This window comes from Loxodonta africana, chromosome 3 (genome assembly GCF_030014295.1).
Source record: "Loxodonta africana isolate mLoxAfr1 chromosome 3, mLoxAfr1.hap2, whole genome shotgun sequence".
Taxonomy (NCBI): domain Eukaryota; kingdom Metazoa; phylum Chordata; class Mammalia; order Proboscidea; family Elephantidae; genus Loxodonta; species Loxodonta africana.
Genome location: NC_087344.1, coordinates 195,015,211 through 195,023,435, shown reverse-complemented (window position 1 = coordinate 195,023,435; position 8,225 = coordinate 195,015,211). Strand labels below are relative to the sequence as shown.

The 8,225-nt window shown below is 48.2% G+C and overlaps 1 long non-coding RNA gene across 2 annotated transcripts in view; it reads left to right on the top strand.

Moving 5' to 3' along the window:
- Nucleotides 1–2,942: 2,942 nt before the first annotated feature.
- The window catches only part of LOC135230820 (uncharacterized), a 40,451-nt gene continuing 35,168 nt past the window's right edge, over nt 2,943–8,225 (top strand). Inside the window, exons 1-3 of one of the 2 annotated variants that reach the window (XR_010321574.1) lie at nt 2,943–3,974; nt 4,314–4,388; nt 5,288–5,423. This is a non-coding gene — a long non-coding RNA (uncharacterized LOC135230820). Of the gene's footprint in view, nt 4,389–5,287; nt 5,424–8,225 lie in introns of both variants that reach the window. The other variant, XR_010321573.1, reaches the window with a different exon arrangement.

Genomic DNA, 8,225 nt, shown 5'->3' with positions numbered 1-8,225 from the left:
TGTTTTAAAAACTTTTAAAACGAGCTGTGAAATTCTTTTTGAAACTATAACTTTATCAGAAAATGAGTAGATGAAAAGATCAAAAGAGAAGGGCTGAGATACAGGGGTGCGAAGAGGAGCCACGCCCACTTGGCCCTGCCTTGCCTGCCTACACGGCCCCTGAGGGTGCTCCACACACCCCTTAGTGCTTTGACCAACACGATTAAAAAGCCTCTGAGATGGTGTGATCCCGTTTGATTCAATGTAGACACAAAGGGCTTAACGAAGTCAATACAGCTCATTGGGAAAGTAGAGGGTCAGTGAAAATGAGGGAAACCCTCGGTGAGATGGATTGGCACAAGAGCCACAACAATGGGCTTAAACATACCAACGATCATGAAGATGGCACAGGCGGGGCAATGTTTTGTTCTGTTATACACATGGTCGTCCTGAGTCAGAGCCAAGTACACAGCAAGTAACGACAATACAGATAATTACTGTAAAGGCAGTACCGGGACTCTTTAACTGTATTGCGAGATTCCCAGATCTCTCTACTTTGTGTGAAAGCAGTTTCTCCATTTTTATTTACACTAGTTGTTATGAGCCATCATGTCGCTTCCAACTCGTAGCGACACTAGAGACTAGTAGAATTTAGTCCCAACAGCCTCCTTCTGTTACCTGTAAAAGCAGGTTGGTTGCAATATCACACTTTACCAGTAGATGTCACAATATGACAAGTTATTGTGCAATTGGACTCCACTTGAATTTTACTTGAATTTCTTTTTTCTTTTTTTGAAGTTTTAAAATATTTTTATTACTATACATCCATTTGATAACTTCAAATATAGAACACTTAGGATTAGCATGAACATGGAGACCTACTCTTCGATGACAAGGATTTGAAATGCGGAAATGGATTACTGTAATAGGTACATAATAACGTTCCCATGCGATTTCTACCTGTGTCTTGTACAGTGTTGAATTTCTTAATAGGGGTTCTGCGGACTCCTGGAATCCGTGGTTGGATATATTTGGGGGATATTCAAGAATTCTATAAAAACTTTGTTTTTATCGCGTTGAAAACATTAAAAAGAGTTATTTGACCAGATATAAAAATAAAACTCCTGGTTGAAATTCGATTTCATAGAAAAACTGTTTCTCAAACAGCTCCTGGAGGGGAAGTGGAGTTGGAGGGGTTGTGGGAAGCCTGCACTGTCTTTCCAGTCACCAGAGCCCACCTGTTTGCGTTACAGACAGGGCTTTGAAGGATGAGGAGCGTGAGATTTGAAGTCCAAAGGGTTTGAATCCTGGCTCAGCCGTTAGCTGTGTTAGCTGTGTGACCTTGGGTGCGTTACTTAGCCTCTCCTAGCCTTGATTTCCTCAACTACTACGTAATGACATGGATCATACGGTGTTGTGAGGGCGAAATAAGACCGTATGTGAAAACACATGGATGGATTAGTATCACTAGCTGTGACGACTTCACCTCATTGAAGTGTTTTTTACAGTTAAAATTTTTGAAAACTACTACTTGACTACTTCAAGCCTTCGTTTCAAAGACATGGAAACTGGGGCTTAAGGGGCTAAATGATTTGGTTCTCGGATTAAGTTTCACAGGTTCATAACTATTATTTATGTAAAATAAGATAGGTCTGTTCTAATAGGGTCGCCATGCGTCGGAATCAACTAGATGGCAACTTTTTTTTTTTTTAATGTGGGTGTTATATCCTTCCCTACTTGGGAAAACGTGATATGTCACTATTCAAACAATTCTTCACTTTATAATTTAAGATGCCGAATAATTGAGTTTGTTTTTAAATTTAAATTTTATTTGTTCTGCTCACAAAAGTTATCCAGAACAAGTTTGGAAAATTTCAACAATGATTCTGTTGATGCAGTTAAAACATAATGTAATAAATAAATATAGATTTTTGTGTAACCTGGAAACCACTGATTTATTGTTTTCATTGAACTGATTAATTGATCGGGGAAATATTTTGGTGGAGAACGCTCACATTGGCTGAATAGCTATGTAGGTTGTCGAGTGGAGGCTTTAACGAAATGGGAATTTGTCAGTATGTGGCCTTAAGATGTCGATTGCTTTGATAAATTATTGGCTGGGAGAATAATTTAGAGTCTTATGGATCTATCCTCGTTTGTGATGTAAATTTGGTTTTATCTTTCTATGGAAACCACTGTACACTAAAACTTAACTTCTAGATTCCTAACCCAGGGTCAGAAAAACCTCTGGATCCTGGGCCCAACAATTTAAGGATTAGTTTGATTAGGCTCATGACGTCCTGGCTATTCTGAGGGTTGTCGGTGGTGGTCAGAGCGAAGCAGAGAGGCCAGTAGACTTGCCTAGCCAAGACCAAACCCACTGCTGTCAAGTCGAGTCTGACTCATGGAGGCCTCATGTGTGTAGAGTAGTACTGCTCCATAGGATTTTCTAGGCTGTGACCTTTAGGAGGCAGATTGCCCGGCCTTACTTCCTAAGTGCCCCTGGGTGGATCCGAGTTGAGGACTTTTCAGTTAGTAGCCCAGCACTTAATTTGCACCACCCAGGGATCCCTAGGGCCCATGAAAGCCAAAATACTTCCAAAGTTATACTTCCAAACTCTTGGTCTGAAATTCAGTGTAAGGGGAAAAGGGAGAAGAGAGAGAAAGTTGGAGGAAGAAGACCCCTGCTTTAAAGGCACACACTGACCTGGGGCCTGAGACGAAGAAGTCGTGTGAAGGAGGGGACATGGATGTATCCAAATTATTTTAAATTACGAAACTGGGTGTACAATGACCTTCCTCTTCTTATAACCACCTAGCTCCTAGCCTTCTGCCTGTTTCCCAAACAAACCTCCATAAACAGCTGGCTTTACTACCCTTGCTTACCTGCTCCTGGTAGGTCCCTGGGGTTTACCAGAGGTCTGGGCTGGAAAACACAGGCTGGGCGTGCTGGGTACTTCCTCCCACCCAGGCCTGAGGAGAACTATGTTGTTGTTGTGTGCCATCAAGTCAATTCCAACTCTTAGCGATTCCATATGACAGAGCAGAACTGCCCCATAAGGTTTCCTAGGTTGTAATCTTTACTGGAGCAGATCGCCAGGTCTTTTCTTCCTCGGAGTGGCCTTTCAGCTAGCAGCAAAATGCTTAACCATTGCGCCACCAGGGCTCCTTGGGGACAACTATGCTTTGGCACATCTGACGTTTGAGTCAATATTTCCCTCCTCTGGAAGTTAATATTAGTGGAGCTCTGAGATTTCCAAACAGGTATCGCTGCTTGTCCCTGGGTGATGCACATGCTTAATGCCTTTGCTGCTAAGTAAAAGGTTGGAGGTTTGAGTCCACCAGAGGTGCTTCAGAAGAGAGGCCTGGTGACCTACTTCCAAAAAATTAGCCATCGAAAACCCTGTGGAGCACAGTTCTACTCTGACACACATGGGATGGCTATGAGGCAGCGTTGAGCAACGGCAGCGGGTCATCTCTGCCTCAGGCATGAGGCAACCGCTTCCTGGGTGAGATCACAGGCTTCCCTGCTAACTCCACGAGCACTCTTCTGGCAGGGAAAAAGAGGTAGATTAGGTTCCAGCCTAATCTTATTGTCCAGTGACCTTATTGTCTGGAGGGGGTGCACAGGGGTGGTGGTGCCTGGACCCTCGGGGCTGCAGATCCACAGACCTGGGGCCAAGGGCTTTCCTCCAGGACGGGAGACGGGAGAAGGGGGTAGAACCAGCAAGAGGGTTGCTTGGCCGGGAATGGAGTGAAAGTTCTGGCCACCAGGTGGCACTGGTGGGCATGCGACCAGGGACCCCTCCCAGCTAGCGAAACACCAGGGAGACTGTGAGGAGGAGAGGGCGGGCCCAGGGGGCGGGTTTGCAGAGGCTCTGCCCTCCTGGGCTTTGGTACAAGGCTTTCAGCTTACCTCAGAGAGAGGGCCGCTGGAGGAAGGGGGCAGGAGTCTTCATGCTCACTCCTGACAACTGGGGTGACAGCATGCCGAGGTTAGGGAGACCCTGGCTGTCAGGGGATATGGAGGTAGCAGGGGTAGGCACACCTCTTGTGACTGAAGGAATAACGAGGCTACAAGTGTGGAGAGATGGCGCTTGCTCACTTCTGGGACCAGCTCCCCTACCGCTCGGGCAACAGGCTTTGTCCATCACTTTGGGGTCCTGGGATGAGGTGATGGTTCGGCTATTAGCGTTCTGTGTGCTTTGTGCCCTGAGGGCCTCTGGGCTGGTCCCTTTACTAGGCTGACTCTGGTGGGGTGTAGCGGGAGGTGTCATACAACTCCTACTTCTGCCGCCACTTATGTGTTCATCTTTCAACCTGTACGGAGCCAGGTCTAGGGACACAGAGATCAGAAACACATGGTCCCTGCATCCAAGGAGCTGAAAGTGTAACGGAGGAGACACAAAGTAAGTAGATCATTGCACACAGTGACAAATGCTGGGGTAGAGTCTTCCCAGGAGGTGCTGGGAGCTGTGACTGGGGTCTGGAGGGCGGGTGTGGGTGGGTAGGGCAGGCCTCCGGCGAAGGCGAGTCTCGAAGGATGTGCAGGAGTTGGCCCAGTGAGAAGTCAGAGAAGGACATGTAAGTTCCTGCAGCCTGAAAACAAAGTGCTCGGGGACTGCCCGTGCTTGATATCGCGGAAGCTTGGGGGGTGAGACCGGGAATGGAGAGAAATGACAGGGAGAGGCAGGGCCCGAGAACCAGGGCTCCCCTTAAAGGCAATGGGGAGTTATTGCAGGATTTGATCAAGGATGAGGGGCAATCAGATTGGAATCATACAAAGCTTCAGTTTGGAAGAAGTAAGGAGATGGGAGTTGGCTGCAAGGCAGCCTGTTAGAGACGATTACCAGTAGGAAATGATAGGAAGCTAAGATAGTAGCCATAGAAACATCACTGTCTCTACTTCTCAGTCACCTCCTGGGCTGGCCATCTGTGAGGTTTACAGGCTTGGGGGTCCCAGGTGCAGAGTGGGGAGTCCCCGGGGCTCAAAGATGGGAGGGGCTTCCCTCCTCCTGCTCCTTCACTCCAAGGAAGTGAGTGAGCTAGACCAGCTCTTGCTCTAGGGTGGCTGCCCCTGCTGGGCTTGGGTTGTGGCCTGTGGGTGGGAGTGGAGCAGGGGGTCCAGGAGATCTAAGATAGGGCTGATAAACTGGTGGGGGCGGGGAGGGATGGAGATGGCATTAAGGAAACTTAGGATGGAAGGTAGGAAGGGGGGTTGACCCTCAGTCCTTCCCCAGCTCAGGGTCCTTCTAGACAGAGAGGAGACTAGAACTGGGGGAAGAAACTGATAAAGCTCTCCCTACAGTCTCAACACCAACCAATGGAGAGGACAAGGAGACTGTTGACTTCATCTTGTCTACAGAAGGGCCCAGATCTCCAGAAGTTGAACTCTGCAGGGGAGAGAGAAAATCAGCCACTTGCCACCTGGAAATGCCATTCAGGTCAGCAAGCTGTGAATGTTATCTGGATTATCTCATTCCTTCTAGGTCCCTGGTGGTGGAAGCGCTTTGTGCTTGCCTACTATCTGATGGGTTGGCAGTTCAAACCCACCCAGTAGCACAGCAGAAGACAGGCCAAGGTTATAGACAAGAAAACCCAGTGGAGCAGTTCTACTTTGTAACGCATGGGGTTGCAGAATAGGCCCGGTGTGTTACAGCAGTGGGTTGGCTCCACTCCCAGCTGTTGGTGCTGTGCAACCAAGAAAGCTCTCCTGTGCCTATGCGACCGACAGAGACGGTAGGAGGCAACTGGGTTTTCCCGACCAGAGTCTCTCGCTACACCTCAGTTCCATCAACACTGAGAGTGCTGGATATTTGCAGCCCTGATTCGCATCCCCTAGGCCCACACTCCAAGCCTGTGGTGAGGAGGGGGCCAGAGGGCCTGGATGCCCCAGATTCTTCTCACACCCCTGTGGCTCTAGGGCACCCTGCAGAGTTAGTCACACAGGGGTGTCTCCTTGTGAGGGTCTCTTCAATTCTGTAAGACTTTGCCTGGGCTCCTCCTGCCCCCCGGATTGGCATTATAAGGAACTCCCTATAACCCCATCACTCTGTCAGGGGCAAGGGGATATGATTAGGCTATCGTTGTAGGTGGCAGTGGTGCCAATGCTTCACAACTGCTCAGAGACTGGCAACGTGCCTCTCAAACCGTAGTAAGCATGAGAATCATCTGGGGGTGCTTTTCAAATAATGATTCTCAGCCCCTGGACCCCAGGATTCTGACGCAATAGGCTTAGGAATCTGCATTTTTAATAAGTACTTCAGAAGAATCTGACTCAAATGGTCCTCAGAGCTCCCGGACCAGGGGCTGCTCGGAAGGTCTGAGGAGCTCCAATCCCCTGTGGAGGTGGGGGGTTCAGTTCCCAGGCCCACGGCAGGCCTTCTGGGCCACCTCCAGCATTGCTGTCTGTTCGCAGCAGGACCAACTGGGAAGCTTCCTGGTTTAATACAGAGAAGACCAGGCCTGCTGACTGGGATACAGACAGTCATTTACCTGAAATCCAGTTCAATCACTTCCCAACTGCTCTGAACTGAGGCCCTTTCCTTTAACTGAAATCATCCCTCTTAACCAAACTAGCTGAATTGAGGGCTCAGAGGAGAGGAAGGGGCCCTTGTAAGTTGACTGTGGTGGGAAAGGGGATGAAATGCCAAGGTACAGAGCAGGCGGTGTGAGCAGCCCCACAGAATAACTCATTTAACATATTTTACAGAACCTGCTCTGTCTCCCTATTAAAGGTAAGAAACATTCAAATCTTACTTAGACTCTGTGTGTTACCTCCCCTCCCTGTTTTTTCATTTGTAAAAAAGGGGTCCACATTCGTAGGCTTGCAGACAAACTGCAGAATTTGTACATAAGCAGGAATAATGGGCCTGGAGAATTACAGGGTGCTGTTACCAAGCAATATTCATGATTCAAGAAATCCCTGGGTAGAGCAGATGTTTAAGTGCTTGACTACTAGCCGAAAGGTTGACGGTTTGAACCCACCCAGAGGCTCCTCGGAAAACAGGCCTGGAGATCTGCCTCTGAAAGGTCACAGCCTTGAAAACCTTATGGAGAAGCTCTACTCTGCACGCTTGCGGTTGCCATGAGTTGGAATCGTCTCCACAACAAGTAACGATAATTCAGAACATCTCGTGTCTTTGAGTTTCTCTTGAGCCCCCCGGTCTTTCCCAGCCCAACACACCCCCTTCCCCCAGGCTAGCTCCTCCTGGGAGGAAATCTCTGGGCCCTCCAGCCCATAGTTCCCCTTTCTGAATGCGCATAACTGTTAGAGTCTGGTCTGCAGGCTCTTGGACCCTGTCTGGTCCTCGAATTGCTTCTATTTCTCCCCCAGTAAAATGCAGACAGCTGACTTCAGACAGTGGGGTCGGGGAGGTCAAGTGAAAACATGTGCTTGGTGATCAGGGAGCCCCTGTGCAGACTCTTGGGTTGTCCTAGTGTGGATGGACAAAAGGAGTGGGGAGAGCTAAGCCCATGGTGTGCAGCCCATCCTATGGAGTTGTCTTGGTCATCTCACCTCACTACCTCACTGCCGTCGAGTCGGTCATCTAGTGCTGCTATAACGGAAATACCACAAGTGATGGCTTCAACAAAGAGAAATTTATTCTCTCACAGTCCAGGAGGCTAGAAGTCCAAATTCAGGGTGCCAGCTCCAGGGGAAGGCCTTCTCTCTTTGTCAGTTCTGGGGGAAGGTCCTTGTCATCAATTGTCCTCAGTCGAGGGGCTTCTTAGTGCGGGGACCTGGGGTCCAAAGGATGTGATAGTCTCCTGGCTCTTGTCTCTTGGTAGTATGAAGTTCTCATGTCTCTTTGCTAGCTTCGCTCTTTTATGTCTCAAAAGGGATTGATTTAAGACCAAAACCAAAAAAACCAAACCCACTGCTGTTGAGTTAATTCTGACTCATAGCGACCCTATAGGACAGAGTAGAACTGCCCCATAGAGTTTCCAGGGAGCACCTGGTGGACTTGAACTGCCGACCTTTTGGTTAGCAGCTGTAGCACTTAACCACTATGCCACCAGGGTTTCCTGATTTAAGATACAACCTAATTTTGTAGATTGAGTCATGTCTCATTAATTTAACTCCCACTAATCCTGCCTCATTAACATCATAGAGGTAGAATTTACAACACATAGAAAAACCATATCAGATGACAAAATGGTGGACAGTCACACAATACTGGGAACCATGGCCTAGCCAAGTTGACACACATTTTTGGGGGATACAATTAAATCCATAACAGGGG